Source organism: Triticum urartu, chromosome 6A (assembly GCF_056163025.1).
Source record: "Triticum urartu cultivar PI428250 chromosome 6A, HENAU_Tu73, whole genome shotgun sequence".
Lineage (NCBI taxonomy): Eukaryota > Viridiplantae > Streptophyta > Magnoliopsida > Poales > Poaceae > Triticum > Triticum urartu.
The window spans coordinates 301,354,306-301,376,121 of record NC_141878.1 but is presented as its reverse complement, the minus strand read 5'-3'; the positions used below and the strand labels follow the sequence as shown (position 1 = coordinate 301,376,121).

At 48.9% G+C, this 21,816-nt stretch overlaps 1 long non-coding RNA gene across 1 annotated transcript; it reads left to right on the top strand.

Annotated features, from left to right (window-relative positions):
* Positions 1–20,304: 20,304 nt before the first annotated feature.
* Positions 20,305–21,176, top strand: LOC125516213 (uncharacterized). Its single transcript, XR_007287289.2, has 2 exons — positions 20,305–20,698; positions 20,820–21,176. It is a non-coding gene; the product is annotated as an uncharacterized LOC125516213 (long non-coding RNA).
* The last annotated feature ends 640 nt before the right edge of the window (positions 21,177–21,816 follow it).

Genomic DNA, 21,816 nt, shown 5'->3' with positions numbered 1-21,816 from the left:
ATCATGCATGATATGATGTAACGAACATAATGCCATGCATAATGAAAAATGGACGTCTGCAAAATGACCTAAGTGCGGAATTTATCATCACACATGCGGAATTTATCATCGCATCACAGAATAGCAAATAAGTAGCAGACGACCATCGAGTTTAAGTGTTACAACTCAAAGAACCAAATGTATCGAAAAGCAAGAGTTGTAAGCACTTGGCAAAAGTAGCAAAAATGTAAAGCAACCACCCATATTGACCCGCTTGAAGACTATGAACTCATATGCTTCTCCCCCTTTTGTCAGTAAGGACCAAAAATGTTTGAAGATATAGAGCGCCTACTCGTTCCCATGAGGTATAGGCGAGGCAGCAAGGTCGTCGTTGAGGTCCGGTGGTGCAGAAGAACGTGGTGCAGTGTCGATTCACGCTGAAGGTGGAGGAGGTGAAGTTGCATCATCTTGGTCATCGATGACTCTGGCATTTACGGTCGCAGCTGAGGACAAGTATTCAGAATCTTCAAGTGAGGGAGTCCGATGCAAGTGAGCATTTCTGGGAGGAGTTGAGTCAAATTTGAAGCATTCGGTGAAGCCATCGTCGTGCAGATCAGCTTCAGCACTCAGTAGGGTCAGACTCTTCCACGGCCTCCGACAGGTTTCATGAGTGACAAAGGCATTCTTGGTGGCAAGATTGCGAATGCGGTTGACATCCACCAAGAGGCTTTGCATCTGATGCTTAAGCCAGTCGTGATGTTTGTCCTGTTTCTGATGCAGCGCGATGAGAAGCTCTCGGTCATTGAGGACACGAGATCGTCTTTGAGGCCTTTGCGCAATGGTGCTACCAGTGACATCAGTTTGAGCACGAGGGGCACGTGTGTTTCCAGCAAGGGGATAAACACGTGAAACTGCTGGAATCCCTTCAATGGGCTGGGTGAAGCTTTGGTGATCAGCATTGTGAAGATTAATGGGATCTTTAGCAGGTACTGGGTAAATGGCTTCAACTGACAGATCAACCTTGGGCAAGAATATAAGATGATTGCGCGCAAACGGTTGATAGTTGAAGGCAGAGTGACGCTTTATCAGACGCATAACCCATGGAGCATAGAATTTCAACCCAAAGATGTCAGAGCCAGACGCAGTCAACTGCCTGATGAAGAAGTCTTGAGCATTGAAGCTGATGCCATTGAAGATATAGAAAACCAAAGTCTTCATTGCTCCTTCAAGCTTCGCTGTAGATGAGTGTCCTTTGACAGGCCATAGAGTCTTCCTGATGATGTGGTAAATGGTGCGAGGCAGGTACTCTAGGTCTTCAACAAAGAACTTTGATGGGTATTCAGCGTCGTGAGGCAGAGGCTTCATCATGCTCAGCATTTGACTCATGTTGGGTTTTGGCTTCTGAAATATGCTTTCCAAGGCATTTTGATGTTGTTGACAACCTGGTTCATAGTATTCACCAGGAGTGGGCAGGCCTATGAGCTCAATGATATCAAGAGCTTTAGCTTCATGATGGACATTGCCTGTCATCCACTCAGGGACCCAAGTCTTTGGATCCCTGTTGTAGCCTCGAAAATGAAGAGTGGCATAGAATTGAAGCAGCAATTCTTCGTTCCAGTGCTCCTTGTCAGTGACGAACTACAACAGACCAGCATCTCTAAAACAGTCTAATGCTTCTTCAAGGTAGGGCAGTCCAGCTATAGCTTCAGAGTCGAGGTGCATATGTGGAAATATGCGCCCTTGATTGTATAGGACACATGAATAGTAGCTGCGCTGCTGATAGCTCCAGAACCGATCGGAGGAAATGTGCGGTCTTATATAAGGGTTCTTGGAGCTATTGAAGAATGTATTATGTGCCACGAAGCCATTTGCATTGAAGACCCCAGGTGAAGTGGCAGTGCCTGGGAATCGTGGAAGTCTTGGCTTGTGCTTTTGGACTTGAGGCCTGTGCTCGACGTGGTACTCAAATTGTGGACCAGCAGCAGGCGGAGGAGTCAGAATGGGCCATCGAACCATAACCGGCTGACCACGATCAAATGCTAGCTCCATTGTGTGAGGTCTTGGAGGGGGAACAGGGGCATTGGCATTGTCTTCATGGGCTTCAGGGGCCACATGTGCTTCAGGTGCTTGGACTTCAGGTGTTGCAGCATTGACTTCAGGTGTTGCATTGACTTCTGGTGCCTCATTGGCTTCTAGTGCCTCATTGGCTTCAACCATGACAACGTCATTGGTGTCAGCAGTGATGTTGGTGGCCGCCTCAGGGTTGTTAACCTCCACTTCAGAAGCTGGAGGGTCGGTCACGTTCTCCTCGAGAACAACATCTTGGTGAGACGGGGGTGTAGCAACTCTTGTAACTCTTGGGGCTTCTTCTTCATCGGCTGATGCAACCGGAATGTCTTCAACCATTTTGGCTTCGGATTCAGACACGTGCATTGTGGGAGTGACTTGGGGCCTTGGTCCTTTGTGAAGCCTGCGTAATGCGGGCGACGCTTGTGGAGATGGAGTGTGCTGGGCCACAAAGTCATCATCATCTTGCACTGGTGGGGTAGCTTGCGGTTGGGGAGAGCTTGGAGTGTCTTGTCTCTGTGGGTGATCAGCCCACGATGCATCCTGAGTAGTTGGTGTTATAGGACGACCAATGCTGATGAGTTCGCTGTGCGTGAGCACATGCGATGATACCAATTGGTGCTCGATCTGAGGAAGGACTTCATCATCTTCAACATTGTCATGGTGACCAATGTCTTCAGCAGCGGTGGGGTCAACTGCTGGAATGTCTTCAGCTTCAGGAGCCTCTGTGGAAGCAGGCTCATGAACTATCATCCATCGTTCTTGATGCGAAGAGTTAGGACGAGCAATCGAGATGGGCTCGACAACAAGGGGCTCTGTGGGAGCAGCCCGATCTTTCTTGGTTTTGCGCTTCTTCTCGGAGGGAGCGACATCATAAGCTTCAGGATTTTCCTCTTTCTGGCTTCAGCCTCGGCAGCCCTTGTCTTCTTTAGTTCTGAAGCCACTTTGCGGACCTTAGGCTTCGAGCCTGTCATACTGGCAGGGAAGACAATGGGATGTACTTCCTGCCTTGTTGCTTCGGGTTCAGCCACAGCTGGCTTCATCTTCTTCGGCTTGGCCGCCATTCTGGGGTCGATGCCAGGATGCCCAAGAGCCTTGCGCTTTTCAGCTTCATTGTAGGCTTGCACGCACTTTTCAGCCAAACTCTTCATGCACTCACGAGAACCTCTAGCTTCTTCACGTTTCTTGAGAAAGGCTTCCTTGAGCTCGTGCAACATAATCTTGAAGTTTTTGACATCTTGTACGCTGAGCTTTGCCATGTGCTTCTTGAACTGAGCTTTCTCATAGTCGATCTTTTGCTTCAGTTCAATGATGCGCTGAGCTAGAGCTAGCTTAGAAGCAATGGCGCCAGTGAAAGCAACGCTGAGGCCAATTGGAAGTTGCAGATCATCAAAGCTGAGATTGGGGTTTTCAAACCACTCATCAATGAAATTGTGGAGGATTGCCACGTCAAAGAGAGGCAAATCATTGAAGATTTATGGTTCTTCCTTGCTCTTAATCAGTTTCTCAAGAGCGTCATCTGCAAGATCTTCATCACTGGACAGATCAATGTGTTCGTCTTGCAGTATGGCAGCAGGGGTCAATGCCTGATCAGTATTCCTTTTCATCTCAGTCTTCTTGGAGATACGTGATAGATCTTCAGACTGCACACTGTCTTCAGGAGGTGCAATAGCATGTGGCTTCGCCCGTAAGATTTTTGGTGCTGAGGCAGACTTCGAAGCTTTAGGCGTTGGCTTCGGTGGTGCAGGTGCTTCGTCAGATTTAGCATCATCAGCAGGTTGATCCACGACTGCCCCTTGAACCATAATGTGAGTGATGAGACCTTCCAGGTTGTAGAAGGGCCCAACAAGATTGGGTTCATCTTCGTGTGAGCCATCGGCACGAGGAGCAGAGGGACCTGGGTTGAAGTCTAATCCCCACGACTTCTTGTTTTCTTTGGCCGAATTTTTGGCAAACTGGAAGTTGCGCTTGAACAGATTGTTGTCACGACACCATAGCAATGATGATGGATCTGCATTTGCAGGCTGTGGTCCTCGGACCATACAAGGATAGAAGCCTAGTTCAATGGCTTCAACTCTGGACCTGGGTTGAAGATTTTTGTATAGGATGTCTCCCCACGGTCGCTTGATGGCATTCTTCTCAGCATATTCCTGGGTCACAAACCTGTACTTGAACCATTGCTCGGCCCAGTATCTTCGAATCCATTGGATTCGTGTCTTGCGCTGACCATAGCTTTCTTCGGGGTCAGTTTTGTATAGTTCATAAAGATCTTCGGGCAGGTCCGTTGATGTACCTCCACGACGCTGTCTGCCGCCCTTTCTTGTAGGTTTCTCTGGTGCCATGAAGTTTAAACTGAAAGGCTTCAACACGTTCAAAGGCTTCCGCTTGCTAGCTAAACAGGAACTGGCTTCGGGAGAGTTAATGTGATGCTGTAAGAATTCTGCAAACGAATGCAGACTATGAGAACCAAGGGATTCTCCCACGGACATGTACCTGTGACAGCATTAAGGTGTGAGGGAAGGGGAGGAGGTCATATGCATTCTCAGAAGATTTTGAAGATAAATCAGTTTAGAAGACATTGACCTCATAGTGCGAAGACATTCACTCATAGATAGAGAGTTGGTTCCAGATTTGTACGAATCCACGAATAAGTACAAGTGAGGAATCTAACTTCTTTGTGAAGCATAAGTGAACATACTAGGAATATTATGAGATGCAGTATGAAATAGATTCAACTTGTGTGAATAGAAACTGCTTGTGGTAGAACATGATGAATCTATAGGATCAAAGGGGGCCGTAAAAAGGAAGTTTTATTTACCACACGAAGAACTACTAGACGGAGTGGGAGAGGAGGCCGAGTAGTTCGATCGTCTGTGCCCTAACTTGGCGACGGAGGACAGCTACGGCGACGGTGGAGAAGACGATGTCCGCGGCCGGCGTGAAGACGGCGTCGGTGAGTTCGCGGCAGCTAAGCGCTTCATCGCCGGTGTCGTCGAGGGCTAACGGTGGCGCTAGGGTTTGTGCGGGAGTGGAAGATGGGATAATGACTGTGGTGAGGCGTGTATTTATAGGGATAGGGATGGCACAGAGTTATTACACAGGTGCCCCTGGCGATTCACATCTGGAGGACACGTGGCTGTCATGCAACACATCGGAGGTTGTTCCATGTTCCCACGCACGCCTGGATTGTCGGGTGGTCGTTCCCACTTCTCCGGGTTTCAAGTGAAAGGATTTAGCATTGAAAACGGATTAATGTTTGTCTCTGTGTCTTCTACTGACATGGATGCAGAGAAGACATTTGACAGTGTCAATAGAATGCATATGATTTGGATAGATAGATTTAGGAAAGAAGCATAGAGGGGTTAGGGTCCGATCACATTCACTTAGTTCAAAAGATTCATCAACAAACCATAGCTATAAGTGAATGCTGTAGAGGACAAAAACCAAATCAATATATACCAGAAGACAATCATATCAACTTAGTGAAGATAATCATTAAGACAAGTTGAAATTGAAGACAAACCAAATGTGAAGATATAGCAAATGTAACGCCATGGGTAAAACACTTCAAACAGAAGAATTTGGTGGTGGCGTTACCCACCGTATAGGAAGTATTAGACCCAAACACGGCGCACAATTATCGTGGTGCTCCGAAGTCAAATTCCACGTTAATGTATTCACACTCAGAATGTAAGTCTTCATTGATTGAAGATATACTTTACTTCGTGTGTTGCACATCTAAGTCATCAACATGCATAGGTGTTAGGATGTGTGCCTGATCACAGGACATTTGAGGATTCCAAGATATTTAGCTCACACCATAACTTGCAAAACCTCTTCTCATCCAAGGGCTTGATGAAGATATCAGCCAATTGCTCTTCTGTGTTGACGTGTATGATATCAATATCTTCCTTCATAACATGATCTCTGAGAAAGTGATGACGAATTTCAATGTGATTTGTCTTCGAGTGCTGAACTGGGTTGTTGGCAATCTTGATGGCGCTTTCATTGTCGCAGTAGAGTGGCACTTGCTTCAGATGAATGTCATAGTCTTTGAGTGTTTGCTTCATCCATAGAAGCTAAGCGCAGCAAGATCCGGCAGCAATGTATTCAGATTCAGCAGTGGAGAGAGATACACAGTTCTGCTTCTTTGAAGACCAACATACAAGTGATCGTCCCAGAAAATGACATGTGCCTGATGTAGACTTGCGATCCACCTTGTCACCAGCATAATCAGCATCCGAGAATCCAACTAGATCAAACTCGGAGTCCTTTGGATACCATAATCCTCGTGTTGGGGTGTGAGCTAAATATCTGAGAATTCGCTTCACAGCTAAGAGATGCGATTCCTTTGGTGCCGCTTGGAACCGGGCACACATGCAAACACTAAGCATGATATCTGGCCTAGATGCACATAAATAAAGCAAGGAACCAATCATGAAGCGGTATACCTTTTGATCGAACTCTTTACCGTTGTCGTCGGGACCCAGATGATGTTTGGCTCGCATTGGTGTCGTGAAGACTTTGCAGTCTTGCATCCCAAATTTCTTCAGGCAATCTTTGAGGTATTTCTCTTGAGATATAAAGATGCCATTGCGTTGCTGACATATTTGAAGACCAAGGAAGAACTTCAGCTCACCCATCATGGACATCTGATATTGCTCTTGCATCATATATCCAAACTCGTCAGTGTATTTCTGATTGGTGCAGCCGAAGATAATGTCATCCACATATATTTGGCACACAAACAGTTCACGATCATATGTCTTCGTGAAGAGAGTGGGATCGAGGGAACTAGGTTTGAAGCCTTTGCTCTTCAGGAAGTCTTGAGTGTGTCATACCAAGCCCGAGGGGCTTGTTTGAGGCCATACAGTGCCTTGTTGAGCTTGTACACCATGTCAGGATGTTTTGGATCTTCAAGCCAGGTGGTTGTGCAACATACACTTCTTCTCCAATCTTGCCATTGAGAAAAGCGATCTTCACATCCATTTGATGCAGAAGAATGTTATGATGATTTGCATAGGCCAGCAGTATGCGTATGGCTTCAAGCCTAGCCACAGGAGCAAATGTTTCATCGAAGTCAATCCCTTCAACTTGAGTGTATCCTTGAGCAACGAGACGAGCTTTGTTTTTGACAACCTGACCATGCTCATTGAGGGAGTCCTGGATTAGGGGGTGTTCGGGTAGCTGGACTATACCTTCGGCTGGACTCCTGGACTATGAAGATACAAGACTGAAGACTTCGTCCCGTGTCCGGATGGGACTTTCCTTAGCGTGGAAGGCAAGCTTGGCGATGCGATATTCAAGATCTCCTACCATTGTAACCGACTCTGTGTAACCCTAACCCTATCCGGTGTCTATATAAACTGGAGGGTTGTAGTCCGTAGGCAATCAACTCCGTATACAACAATCATACCATAGGCTAGCTTCTAGGGTTTAGCCTCCTTGATCTTGTGGTAGATCTACTCTTGTACTACCCATATCATCAATATTAATCAAGCAGGAGTAGGGTATTACCTCCATCGAGAGGGCCCGAACCTGGGTAAAACAAAGTGTTCCCTGCCTCCTGTTACCATCCGGCCTAGACGCACAGTTCGGGACCCCCTACCCGAGATCCGCCGGTTTTGACACCGACATTAGTGCTTTCACTGAGGGTTCCTCTGTGTCGTCGCTTTTAGGCCCGATGGCTCCTTCGATCATCAACAACGATGCAGTCCAGGGTGAGACTTTTCTCCCCGGACAGGTCTTCGTCTTGGGCGGCTTCGCACTGCGGGCCAATTCGCTTGGCCACCTTGAGCAGATCGAAAGCTACGCCCCTGGCCATCAGGTCAGGTTTGGAAGCCTAAACTACACGGCTGACATCCGCGGGGACTTGATCTTCGACGGATTTCGAGCCACAGCCAAGCGCGCCGCACTGTCTCAATGGGCATGATATAGCTCTGCCACCGAACAGCGCCTTGGAGGCCGCACATGCATCGGTTCCGACCATTGACTCGGAGCCTACTGCACCGATCGACGATCAGCGGTTGGACACTGCCTCAGGGGCTGCGATCTCAGAGGCGATTGAGCCGAACTCCAGCCCCGCACTCCGCATGGCCTGTGACTCCGAGGAGCCGGATTCCTCTCCGAGCTCCGAGCCCCCCGCGCCCCTGCCGATCGAATCCGATTGGGCGCCGATCATGGAGTTCACCGCCGCGGACATCTTTCAGCACTCGCCCTTCGGCGACATCCTGAATTCTCTAAAGTCTCTCTCTCTTTATCAGGAGAGCCCTGGCCGTACTACGGTCAGCAAGGTTGGGATACGGACGACGAAGAAATTCAAAGCCCACCCACCACCCACTTCGTAGCCACTATCGACGACTTAACCGACACGCCGGACTTCGACTCTGAAGACATCGACGGCATAGACGACGATGCAGGAGACGAACAAGAACCAGCACCTGTAGGGCACTGGAAGGCCACCTCGTCATATGACATATATATGGTGGATACTCCAAAAGATGGAGATGGCGATGGAACAGTGGGGGATGATGCCCCCAAGAAACAGCAAAAGCGCTGGCGTCAGCAGCGCCGCTCTAAATCCCGCCAAAGCAAAAACGGTGATTCCGGCACAGGAGATAATACTACCCCGGATAGCGCCGAAGAACACCCACCTCAACAAAATTCGGCACAGGAAGATGGAGAAACCAGCCCTCATGAAAGAGTGGCAGACTGAGAGGTCGAGGATGATAACTATATGCCTCCCTCCGAAGACGAGGCTAGCCTCGATTACGACGAATTCGTCATACCATCAGACCCCGCCGAACAAGAGCGTTTTAAATGCAGGCTTTTAGCCACGGCAAGCAGCCTCAAGAAAAAGCAGCAACAGCTTAGAGCTGCCCAAGAATTGCTAGCTGACAGATGGACTGAAGACCTTGCGGCCGAAGAGTATGAACTCGAACGCCCCTCCAAGAGTTACCCGAAGCGCAGGCCGCTACCCCGATCAGAGGAGGAAGCACCTACATCACCAGCGCATGACATGGCAGACCGGCCACCTCGCGGTCGCGACAGAGAGGCCTGTCGGCCCTCCACCCAAGCCATGCCCCGACGCCGCTCAACTAAGGCACGGGAAAATGCGCCCGACCTACGAGACATACTGGAGGATAAGGCAAGACAAACAAGATCGATCTACGGATCGTGCAGGCGCCCTATGGCATGTGACAATGATATTCACTCCGGATACAACAAATCCGGCCGGGCCGAACACAACAGACATAGCTCTTCCGAGCTGCGTCGTGATATAGCCCAGTACAGAGGTGCCGCACACCTGCTATGCTTCACGAATGAAGTAATGGATCATAAAATCCCAGAGGGCTTCAAACCCGTAAACATCGAATCATACGATGGCACAACAGACCCGACGGTATGGATCGAGGATTTTCTCCTTCACATCCACATGGCACGCGGCGATGATCTACACGCCATCAAATACCTCCCGCTCAAACTTAAAGGACCGGCCCAACATTGGCTTAACAGCTTGCCAGCAGACTCAATCGGTTCTTGGGAGGACCTGGAAGCCGCATTCCTCGACAACTTCCAGGGCACTTATGTGCGACCGCCGGATGCCGACGACTTAAGCCACATAATTCAGCAGCCAGAGGAATCAGCCAGACAATTCTGGACACGGTTCCTAACAAAGAAAAACCAGATAGTCGACTGTCTGGACGCAGAGGCCCTAGCAGCCTTCAAGCATAACATCCGCGATGAGTGGCTTGCCCGGCACCTGGGACAGGAAAAGCCGAAATCCATGGCAGCCCTCACGACACTCATGACCCGCTTTTGCGCGGGAGAAGACAGCTGGCTAGCTCGCAGTAACAACTTATCAAAGAACCCTGGTAATTCGGATACCAAGGACAAAAGTGGCAGCACACGTCGGAATAAGCAAAAACGCCGCGTCAACAGCGACAGCAATGAAGACACGGCAGTCAATGCCGGATTCAAAGGCTATAAATCCGGTCAGCGGAAAAATCCATTCAAAAAGAATACTCAGGGCCCGTCCAGTTTGGACCGAATACTCGATCGCTTGTGCCAGATACATGGCACCCCCGAAAGGCCAGCCAATCACACTAACAGGGATTGTTGGGTGTTCAAGCAGGCAGGCAAGTTAAGGGCCGAAAATAGAGACAAGGGGCTGCACAGCGACGACGAGGAGCCCAAGCCGCCGAACAACAATGGACAGAAGGGCTTTCCCCCACAAGTGCGGACGGTGAACATGATATACGCAACCCACATTCCCAAGCGGGAGCGGAAGCATGCGCTACGGGACGTATACGCGATAGAGCCAGTCGCCCCAAAGTTCAACCCATGGTCCTCCTGCCCGATCACTTTTGATCGAAGGGACCATCCCACTAGCAACCGTCATGGCGGCTTCGCCGCATTGGTTCTCGACCCAATCACCGATGGATTTCACCTCACAAGAGTCCTCATGGATGGCGGCAGTAGCCTGAACCTGCTTTATCAGGATACAGTGTGGAAAATGGGCATAGATCCCTCAAGGATTAAGCCCACAAGAACGACCTTTAAAGGCGTCATACCAGGTGTAGAAGCCAACTATACAGGCTCAGTAACACTTGACGTGGTCTTCGGATCCCCGGACAATTTCTGAAGCGAAGAGTTAATCTTTGACATAGTCCCGTTTCGCAGTGGCTATCACACCCTGCTCGGACGAACCGCATTCGCAAAGTTCAATGCGGTGCCGCACTACGCATATCTCAAGCTCAAGATGCCAGGCCCTCGAGGAGTAATTACGATCAACGGAAACACCGAACGCTCCCTCCGTACGGAGGAGCATACGGCGGCTCTCGCAGCAGAGGTACAAAGTAGCCTTCTCAGGAAATTCTCTAGTCCAGCCATTAAAAAGCCAGACACTGCCAAGCGCGCCCGGAGTAATCCACAGCAGGACCGCCTGGCACGCTCTGGCAAGCGTAGCAATGCGGCCCCAATCCCAGCTTTCGCAATATAGCGAAACCAGTACCTCGCGTACATAACTACGCCCTGGAAATACCATGGGCACAGGGGAAGGGGCGCAATAACGGCACACCCAAAATACGGCTTAAAACGTACTAGGGGCTGCCGAATTCTTTTTTTAATTTTTCTTACTTTCAGGACTCCATACTTCGGATGACCTGTTCGGCAATTTGACTGCCGCACAAACGATGCAAGATCCAGGGAGGCAGACAAGCCATGCCGCATTATGGAATCCCAGGTGGTCTCTGTTACGAGCGCTATACCTGTTTTAAATACAATTCCGCGGCCTGCCCCTGGTCAGGAAATACTGAATAGTCCAATATCTTCTGCTTACCGCACTATTTGTATCGTTCGGCTTTGATAAATAGCCTCTCTATAAACAATGCTTAGCTTTTTGTCTATTTTTTGCATTACTCTCTTTTATATATGTTCATTAATGACATGTTGCACCCGTACACTGTGGTACGACAAGTACGCCAGGGGCTTCAGTACCCTTTAATATGGTGTGAGAAGCCCGTACACTTTCACAAGTGCGGCACCCTGAACTTATAGCACTATATGCATCGGCTCCAAATCATGATTTGGGTCAATAGTTGGGTTTGCCCGGCTCCTATGTTTTGGTGCCTTACGTTCCACTATATCGGCTAAGGTAGCACTAGGAGAACCACTGCGATTGTGCCCCGGTTGAGCTGGGTTAAGCACCTCAGTGGAGAAAGCTAAAACTGACTGTCATGATGAGGCGAGAGACTAGTCACTGTTCGAGAGGTTTTTCGAGTCCCTAAAGACTTATGCCGTTTCGAGCGAGGAGCTGGATAACCCCAGCCAAGGCGTGGATAGCGCCCCGAACTCGGTCTTCTGAACTAGGGGCTTCACCGAAATTTAAAATTATAAAGTTCTATGGCTAAGTGAGAGTGTTCAAGCATTATAGTCCGATTGCCTGGTTCGTCATGCTGAGCGCCTCCCTCGAAGGACCCAAACACGGGAAAAAGAGCGCACAGGTTTATCACCGAACACCCCAGCACTAGTGGCATGGGGGCAGAAGCCGACGACTGGCCATCTCTCAATTTTTGATAAACGGCCGCACAGAAAATAATATTTTAAATTCAATAAGCATTGCTTAGCGCATATGAACAAGTTTTCAATGCATAGGATAAAATCGAGCGAGTTCATTCAAAAATTACATCCTTGGTACACTCATCCGCTACAAGGCGGCCACCCGCAAGAACATCCTTATAGTAGTTCTCGGGCTTGCGATGCTCCTTCCCCGGCGGCGGCCCATCCCTAACAAGCTTCTCACGTCCAGCTTACCCCAGTGCACCTTTGCACGGGCAAGGGCCCTACGGGCACCTTCGATGCAGACGGAGCGCTTGATGACCTCGAGCCTTGGACAGGCCTCCACCAGCCGCCGCACCAGCCCGAAGTAGCTCCCAGGCAGGGCCTCTCCGGGTCACAGCCGAACTATGAAGCCCTTCATGGCCTGTTCGGCCGCCTTGTGGACCTCGACCAGCTGTTTCAGCTGGTCGCTCAAGGGCACAGGGTGTCCGGCCTCAGCATACTGAGACTAGAACACCTTCTCCATCGAGCTACCCTCTTTAGCTCGGTAGAATGCGGCGGCGTCGGATACGCTGCGGGGAAGATCTGCGAATGCCCCTGGAGAGCTCCGGATTCGGGTAAGTAACAAGTAGTTTACTTTTATATTTCTGCTTTGCATGAAGAATGCCTTACCCGCTGCTATCTTTTTCACCTCTTCCAACTCTTGGAGGGCCTTTTGGGCTTCGGCCTTGGCAGACTTGGCAGTCTCAAGGGCCGGCGCGAGCTCGGACGCTTGGGTCTTTGACTCAAGCTCCAAACTCTCATGTTTTTTCATGAGAGCCTGAAGCTCTTGCTGCACCTCGCCGACCTGAGCCCCAAGTTTCTCTCACTCGGTGCGCTCCGCGGCCGTTTTCTTTTCGGCCTCAGATAGCGCCTGCTTGAGGGTCGCCACCTCAGTCTTGGCCCCTACAATAAGCAGCACAATCTTGTTATTTTTTTTGCAATCACGCCTCTCTATAGGCACCTTTTTCTGTAAGGTATTTCATACCTTCTTTCTCCTCGAGCTGCCGCTTGGCAAGGCCGAGCTCTTGCTCGGTCCGCCCGAGGTCCTGTTTCAGGACACCCACCTCCGCAGTCAGTGCGGCGGTGGATAGCAGCGAAGCCTGCATACACATATTGACTCTTTATTGTTAGACTCCTGCGAAATTTAATAGATCCTCTATTCGGCTTTTCTTTTAGAACGCCAAACAGAGCATCAGGGGCTACTATCTATGCGGTAATATTTTTACATATTTTTTACTTACCTTGAAGCCTGTTAGGAGGCTAGCACAAGCTTCACTCAGTCCGCTTTTGGCGGACTGAACCTTCTGGATCACCGTACTCATAATAGTACGGTGCTCCTCGTTGATGGAGGTGCCTTCAAGCACCTCCAGCAGATTGTCCGGCACCTCCGGTTGGACGGAGGCTGCTGGCTCAGAAGGCTTGCTCCTCTTGGGAGGAGTTCGCCTGCCGCGGTCCGGAATCGTTGAAGATTCCGGCACGGTGTCCGGCTCAAAGCCAGACTTGGAGCCCTGGGGGGTCTTGTCCCCTTTACTCCTGGAGTCCGGGAGGTCGCCTTGCGGCTCCTCCAGGACCACCTCCTCCTGCCCCGGAGCTCGTTGCGACGCCACTTCGGCATCGTCCGCGGTGCGGGGGGAGACAACGGGCGGAACTGAGTTCACGTCCGATGAATCCAGGGAGCCGCTCGACGACTCGTTGAGTTCGGCCCGGGGCGGGCTGCATGATTATATTCGACATTAGGGAAAGCTGTGCAACAAAAGGAATATCATGAGTTACTCTGGTATCCGAACACTTACGATTTCGCCGGACGCCTGGCCCTGTCTGGCCACTCCTCTTCGTCCTCGTCGGGTCGGGGGCATAGTCCGGCGGAGGGGTTTTCCTCTTCTTGGACCCTTCGGCCTTCCCCCTTGGGGCGTCCTTCCTTTTCTTTCCTCCCTCCGCTGGGAGGGGAGAGTTTTCTTCTTCCTCCTCGTTTTCACGGGATGAGGGTGTCTCGGACTCGTCGGATGACGAGCCCGACAACACCATGTTGCGGGTACTCCTTCGAGTCCCCGCGGTCTTCTTCTTCTTGGCCTTCTTTTCCGGCACCACATAAGGTGCCAGAGCTAGCAGCTTCACTAGTAGAGCTGGGGCTGGGTCTTCGGGCAGCGGAGCCGGACAGTTAATCGGTCCGGATACCGCCCGCCAAGCCTGTCAAAGGTAAGGGAGTTTAGATCCGCATAGAGTTAAACTATGAAAAAAAAGCTGAACATCCTGTAAAAGGTGAACATAGCTTACCTCGCTAGTGTGACGCTGCGAGCTGTATCCGCGGTCCTCGGAGGCGGATGCGGGAGCCTCGGCACCTTTGATTAGCGCCTTCCAGATGTCTTCATACATCGTGTCGAAGAGCCTATTAAGGGTTCGGTGCTGTGCCGGGTCGAACTCCCACAGAGTAAAGTCCCGTTGTTGGCACGGGAGGATTCGGCGAACGAGCATGACCTGGACTACATTTACAAGCCTGATTGACTTGTTTACCAGGGACTGGATGCATGTCTTCAGTCCAGTCACCTCTTCCTCGTTACCCCACGATAGGCCCGTCTCTTTCCAGGACATGAGCCGCGTGGGGGGTCCGGATCGGAACTCGGGGGCTGCAATCCATTTCGGATCGCGTGGCTCGGTGATGTAAAACCACCCGGCTTGCCACCCCTTTAGGGTCTCTACGAAGGAGCCCTCGAACCACAGGTCGTTGGCAATCTTGCCCGCCATGGCACCTCCGCACTCCGCCTGGTTGCCGCACACCACCTTGGGCTTGACGTTGAAGGTCTTGAGCCAGAGGCCGAAATGGGGGCGGACGCGGAGGAAAGCCTCGCACACGACGATAAACGCCGAGATGTTGAGGATGAAGTTCGGGGCCAGATCGTGAAAATCCAGGCCGTAGTAGAACATGAGCCCCCGGACGAATGGGTGAAGTGGAAAACCCAGTCCGCGGAGGAAGTGGGGAAGAAATACTACCCTCTCATGGGGCCTTGGGGTGGGGAGGAGCTACCCCTTCTCGGGAAGCCGGTGCGCGATGTCTTTGGACAAGTATCCGGCCTTCCTAAGCTTTTTTACGTCGCCCTCCGTGACGGAGGAGACCTTCCACTTGCCTCCCGCTCCGGACATCGCTGGAGAAGGTTGAGGTGGGAAGTGCGGGCTTGGGCGATGGAGCTCGAGTGCGCAGGAGATGGATAGGCAAAGGAGGAAGAAGGCGTAGGTAAAAAGGTGGATCCTTATCCCCTTATATGGGCGGATGCGGTTGTGCATCCCCACCTGCCTAATAAAACTCGCTTGCCTCCCAAGCGCCGTGGTAAATGGCGCGGTTAGGGTTACCCACGTCCGTATTGATGAGAATCCCATAAAAAGGGGTACACAGTCTCTGCTTTGACAAGACGTGCCAAGGAAACCGCCTCGCAAAACATGCTGAGGTGGAAAAATAAAAATGATTCGAGTAAAGGACTTGGCCGTAGTGTGATGACGCACTGCGGAATACGTCGGCAGATTTGATTTGTGTTAATATTATTCTCTCTATGGCAATATGTGGAAACTTATTTTGCAGAATCGGACACTACTCTTGGTGTTTACAAATCTTCTATGAAGGACTTGGAGGAGGAACCCGCCTTGCAATGCCGAAGACAATTTGCGCGCCGGACTCGTCGTCATTGAAGCCTGGTTCAGGGGCTACAGAGGGAGTCCTGGATTAGGGGGTGTTCGGGTAGCCGGACTATACCTTCGGCCGGACTCCTGGACTATGAAGATACAAGACTGAAGACTTCGTCCCGTGTCCGGATGGGACTTTCCTTAGCGTGGAAGGCAAGCTTTGCCATGCGATATTCAAGATCTCCTACCATTGTAACCGACTATGTGTAACCCTAACCCTATCCGGTGTCTATATAAACCGGAGGGTTGTAGTCCGTAGGCAATCAACTCTGTATGCAACAATCATACCATAGGCTAGCTTCTAGGGTTTAGCCTCCTTGATCTCGTGGTAGATCTACTCTTGTACTACCCATATCATCAATATTAATCAAGCAGGAGTAGGGTATTACCTCCATCGAGAGGGCCCGAACCTGGGTAAAACAAAGTGTTCCCTGCCTCCTGTTACCATCCGGCCTAGACGCACAGTTCGGGACCCCCTATCCGAGATCCGCCGGTTTTGACACCGACACTCATCTTGCTTGTTTCGATATATCCATTTGGTGCCTACTATATTGTGCATACGAGGATCAGGACGCTTAACCAGTTCCCATACATTATTCAGCTCAAACTATTGAAGCTCTTCTTGCATAGCTTGAATCCATTCAGGTTCCATGAAGCCTTCATCAACTTTCTTGGGTTCAGATATTGAGATGAATGCGAAGTGCCCATAGAAATTTGCGATATATTCATTGATGCTATCAATTATTCTCTCAATCTGCACTTCATTTGCAACACGAGGACGTACAGGACGAAGATTTTTCTCTTGCTTATCATTGTCATCATTAGAAGGATTGTCTTCAGGCTGAGCATTGTCTTCAGGTTGATCAGGTGCGGAGATGATAAGTTCCTCTTCAGGCTGAGCTTCAGATGGTATGATTTCTCCAGTTCCCGTAAGTTTGATTGATTCACTAGATGGAACTTCATCTAGCACATTTGGCAGGTGCTCTCTTTGCGAGCCGTTAGTCTCATCGAACCGCACATCCACAGTTTCAACCACTTTATAGTGAAAGAGGTTGAAGACTCTGTAGGAGTGTGAATCCTTTCCATATACAAGCATAAAACCTTCATGTGCTTTCGGTGCAAATTTTGAAGTGTGATGTGGATCCTTGATCCAGCACCTGGCGCCAAATACTCTGAAGTAACTGACATTTGGCTTCTTGCCAGTAAGGAGCTCATAGGATGTCTTGTTCAGAAGCTTGGGAAGATAAACACGGTTGATGATATGGCAAGCAGTATCAATGGCTTCCGTCCAGAACTTTCTTGGAGTCTTGTATTCATCAAGCATCGTCCGGGCCATCTCAATAAGTGTTCTGTTCTTGCGTTCCACGATGCCATTCTGCTGCGGTGTGTATGGAGCTGAGAATTCATGTGTGATGCCCAAAGTATCAAGAGAAGTATCTAGGCCAGTGTTCTTGAATTCAGTGCCATTGTCACTTCTGCTGTGCTTTATCTTGACGCCATAGTTGTTCATGGCTCGATTGGCGAAGCATCTGAAGACATCCTGCACTTCCGTCTTGTAGAGGATTATATGCACCCAAGTATATCTTGAATAATCATCAACAATGACAAAGACATAGAGACAAGCAATAGTAGTAAGAGTTGAGTAATGAGTGGGACCAAAAAGGTCCATGTGGAGCAGTTCGAAGGGTTGAGTCGTTGTCATGGTTGTCTTCGAGGGATGCTTGGTCCTCGTCATCTTTCCCGCTTCACAGGCACCGCATAAGTGATCCTTCTTGAACTTGACGCCCTCGATGCCTATGACATGCTTCTTTCTTGAAAGAGTGTGCAAGTTCCTCATGCCAGCATGCCCCATCCTCCGATGCCAGAGCCAGCATTTTGAAGCTTTTGCTAGAAGACATACGACAAGTTCTGGTCCTGCTGAGAAATCTACCACGTACAAATCATCTTTCCGATACCCTTCAAACACTAGAGACTTGTCAGATTCCATTGGAACAAGGCAACGATATTTTACAAATATCACAATCATGTTTAAGTCGCAAAGCATTGAGACAGACATTAAGTTGAAACCCAGGGATTCAACAAGCATGACTTTGTCCATGTGTTGATCCTTTGAGATTGCAACTCTACCTAGACCCAATACCTTACTTTTACCAGTGTCAGCAAATATGATGTGACTTTTGTCAGATGGATGTAAGGTTGAGTCCATAAGAAGGCTTCGCTTGCCAGTCATGTGATTGGTACACCCACTATCAATAATCCATTCTGAAGCAGCTGGTGTCGTACCCTATAGTGCACTTAGGGGGATAGGCTTCACGAATAGAATTGTGAAGCAAAAACATTTGATGTGCCAGTGGATTATGAAAGCTTAGATCGAGATTAGGACTGATAGCGCAAGTAGCAAGCGACTCAGGAACAAAATACATAATAAGACCATTTGGGCATTTGATCTTGTGCCCTACAAGATGTTTAAGATCCCTAGCAATAGCTTCAGACGATTTTAGTTTTCGGCTGGAGACCTTTCCCTACAAAAGAGAGTTAAGCTTTCTTAGCCACCCACATCTTCAAGGGTGGCTTCAAAGCAATGAGTCTAAGTGCAGCATCTGAGAACTTTGGCTTTGGAGCCCTAACAAAAAGTCTTGCAGGTGGACAATAGTACTCATAAGAATAAGCAGAATAGTTCTTGGTCTTATGAACATGGCGATTTGATGAAATGCGCTCATATTCATAGGCCTGAGTATGGCTTCCCTGCAAAACATTTGCGTTAGTGCGACTCAGGTGAGTCCTCTGTCTATATGAAGCCTTTGGACCGTATGAAGCCTGTGGTCTGGGGTTTGTCTTCTTCACTTGTGGTGTCATGACGACATTTACAGGAAGGTTCTCCAACCACCTTTTCAGCACCCAAACCTTCTTCATAGGCGGCCCATTCCTGCAGTTAGTACCAATATACCTGGCAAACACTTCACCATTCGGATTCTTAAACAGTTTATAGTTTGCATCAAAGGATTCATCAATAACAATGGGATTAGCACAAGTGAAGCCAGATAGGGTGGATATATCCGCTGAAGGTTCCTTTGCAGCAACCCATGTGGTTTTGGGGTACTGCTCAGGTTTCCAGTAAGAGCCATCATCATTCATTTTCCTTTCAAACCCGACACCCTCTTTCCTAGGGTTTTGGTTCAGGATCTGCCTTTTGAGGACATCACATTGTGTCTGATGCCCTTTGATTCTTTTGAACATCCCTGTTTCAAGCAATGTCTTCAACCTAGCATTCTCATCAGCAATAGCAGTGGCATCCTCAGCAGAGGGGTTAGTTACCACATCAGCAGTTGAAGATATTGCAACAGTAGCAGCAGTAGAACATTCAGCAACAGAAGTAGCGTTATCACGCTCAATGCATTTAAGACATGGTGGTTCAAATCCTTCCTGAGTGGAACTGATCTATTTGGCGCGAAGTGACTCGTTTTCCTTTTGAAGATCTTCGTGAGCCGCTCTCAATTTTTCAAGGTCTTGCTTCCTTTGAAGATAATCATAGGAAAGCTTTTCATGAGTTGTTGAGAGCATTTCATGACGACTTTCAAGTTCCTCATACTTAACATGAAGATTTTTTATGTCTTGAATTAAGGACTGAGATTGAGTCATTTCAGCGTCTAACAGGTCATCGCTTTCGTCTAATAGTTTTTGAATATGTTCCATAGCTTTCTGTTGTTTAGTTGCAATTTTAGCAAGTGTTTTGTAGCTGGGTTTGGAACCACAATCAGAGTCATCTTCACTTGATGTTTGATAGTGAGTGGCGCGTGAGTTTACCTTGGCACCGCGTGCCATGAAGCAGTAGGTGGGAGTGGAGTTTTCCATGTCATTAGCATCGGCGTTGGTGACATTGTCTTCAGTGTTGAAGATGGACTTGGCAACGTAGGCTGTAGCCAGACTTGCCATGCCAGAATCGGACTCCTCAGACTCCACCTCCGCCTCCTCAAAAGCTGACTCCTCTGAATCCATTTCCTTGCCAACGAACGCACGAGCCTTGCCAGATGAGCTCTTCTTGTGTGATGAAGACTTTGAGGAAGACTTGGAAGAAGACTTTGAGTATTTCTTCTTCTTCTTGTCGTCAGAATCACACTCCTTGCTCTTCTTTTTCTTCTTGTTCCACGACACCACACCCCTGCATTCCCTACTGGCGTGTGTTGGGAAAAGTCACTATTGCCGACCGACTGTTGGTCGTAAAAACTTGCGACGGACAGTCGGTCGGGAAAACCTGTGAATGATACCACACAGTCGGTCGGGAATAAAAGAATATTCCTTGTCAAACAATCGGTCGGGAAAGCTCTTATGCCCATCGACCCGTGGGTCGGTAAATAACGCCAACCAACCGTCTGTGGCGAACGGGCCTGTGCGCGCAAAGGAAAAAGTTAGCGCCAACATTTGGCCCAGGCCCGCGAAAGTTTCCGCCCACTACAGATAAGTCACCACACAGAGGCGAGGCAAATCCCTAATTTCCCCTTCTCCTTCCCCACGCACGCCGCCATGGGCTCCCGCCGCCGGTCTCTCCACCATGCCCGCGCACCATCCGCCGCTCCCGCATGACCCTGCTGGCCTCCCGCCCCCACGCGCTCAAATCCTCTCCTCCGACTAGGTTCCCTCTTTGCTCGATCTCTTGTCCTCATGGTGGGCACTGGTCAGATCTCAGGGAAGACCGGGCTCAACTTGCTGCCGAGGAGTACTGCCCTGTACTAGAATAGCATGATGGCCGTGGTGAAGCAGTTCTCGGAGGCGTTGCTGCTCATGTTGGCCAACCCCTTCCTGGCCTTTCAGGGTTGGGTTCCCGGTGAGCGACGTCATTAGCTTAGGCACCAACCTTGTCTCCTCAAGGTTCTTGTCCCTCGTATGTTCTCTCTCCTCCCCTCTCTATTTGCATCGTGCTGATTTCAACCACAAACGGTTTAACCTTTTTGGGTTTATTATGTGTGGATTTGGTTTAATGGATTAACCTCCTATTACTACAGGATGAATAAACCTAACACATCGTTGCTGAATTTGGAGTTATACGCATCAACAACAGAAGGGTAAGAGAGGGGCGTACAGTGGTACCAAAAAAATAAATTTTCCTCCATTGAACTCTATCGGTTGCAAAGGTGAGGCCAGATAACAAGAGGTTAATTGTGTTCTCGTCTCCAATATGTTCAGTGGTTACATCATGTTACAGTTCACTTTTTCTCACCTCTTGGTACTGCACTACTACTATGCACTTAATCTATTTTCTAATTTACTCACTGAATTGTTCTGGTCAATATGCTATTTATGTGTTTCCTTCCCAAAATCCTTTTTCTAGTGGGAAAGGTTGTTGTTGCTCTAGCCTCGTCAATTTTTTTTTGTACTAAACTGTTTGCTAATTTACTCACTGAAAGTTTGATGATCCAGTCCCCAGTGAGGAAGAAATCTAAGTCGACGGCGCTTGCACTAAACTGAAACTAAGTTAATTACACTAACTTGACAAGCGTAGGAGTTGGCATGGGTTGATGGACAAATTGATACTCCCTCCGTCCGAAAATACTTGTCATCAAAATGGACAAAAATGGATGTATTTAGAACTAAAATACATTTAGATACATTCCCTTTTATTCATTTTGAGTACAAGTATTTCCGGACGGAGGGAGTACTTCTTTTTCTCTTTCTGAAGAAGCAAAGACGTACTTCTAATCTCATAGAGACCATATATGGGGCTTTCCTGTAATTTGGAAAATGCACTTGGAAACTTGGACTAGTTCACGGCTCTGAATCTGGATGTGCCTCGTTGGTGCCGAAAAATCCTTTAAATTATGTTGTTATTCATATAGTCGATCTTCCTCTTATATACTGCGCAAAAAAATCTAAAAAGTTCAGATAACATGAACATCATTTAGCAAAATATATAAGGCACTACAGAATGTGTGTGCAATATTCATATTAAAGAATGAAGAACTACTACTACAATCTGTTCTGAAAGTATGGACGGGTCATTGT